Raw genomic sequence first — 712 nt, 5'->3', positions numbered from 1 at the left:
TGGGTAAGAATCGGGGGGAAGGCCAACAAGGCAGATATCGTGGTGGGAGTCTGTTATAGATCACCCAACCAGGATGAAGAGGCAGACGAAATATTCTATAAGCACCTGGGAGAAGTCTCACAATCGCTAGCCCTTGTTCTTGTGGGGGACTTCAGCTTACCAGATGTCTGCTGGAAGTACAATACAGCAGAGAGGAAACAGTCTAGAAGGTTCCTGGAGTGTGCGGAAGATATCTTCCTGACACAGCTGGTGAGTGAGCCAACTGTGAGTGAGTGAGTGAGTGGGGAAGGCACCCCGCTGGACCTGTTGTTTGCGAACAGGGAAGGACTTGTGGGTAATGTGATGGTTGGAGGCCGTCTTGGGCACAGTGATCATGAAATGATAGTTTTTGATTCTTGGAGAAGTAAGGAGGGGAGGTCAGCAGAACTGCTACCTTGGACTTCCAGAGGGCAGACTTTGGCCTGTTTAGGGTCCTGGTTGACAGAGTCCCTTCGGAGGCAGTCCTGAAGGGCAAAGGAGTTCAGGAAGGCTGGACACTCTTCAAGAAGGAAATCTTAAAGGCTCAGGAGCAGGCCATCCCCACGTGCCGAAAGACGAGCTGGCGGGGAAGACGACTGGCCTGGCTGAACAGAGAGCTTTGGCTGGAACTCAGGAAAAAAAGGAGAGTTTATGACCTTTGGAAGAAGGGGCAGGCAACTCAGGAGGACTACAA

At 51.8% G+C, this 712-nt stretch overlaps 1 protein-coding gene across 1 annotated transcript in view; it reads left to right on the top strand.

The window, feature by feature from the left end:
* The window catches only part of HSDL1 (hydroxysteroid dehydrogenase like 1), an 8216-nt gene that overhangs the window by 1720 nt on the left and 5784 nt on the right, over window positions 1-712 (top strand). The gene's annotated exons all lie outside the window — the stretch shown is intronic.

Source organism: Aptenodytes forsteri, unplaced genomic scaffold (genome assembly GCF_000699145.1).
Source record: "Aptenodytes forsteri isolate BGI_AS27 unplaced genomic scaffold, ASM69914v1 Scaffold33, whole genome shotgun sequence".
In the NCBI taxonomy this organism is placed as follows: domain Eukaryota; kingdom Metazoa; phylum Chordata; class Aves; order Sphenisciformes; family Spheniscidae; genus Aptenodytes; species Aptenodytes forsteri.
The sequence above is the reverse complement of the archived record's forward strand: the minus strand, read 5'-3'. Positions and strand labels throughout refer to the sequence as shown.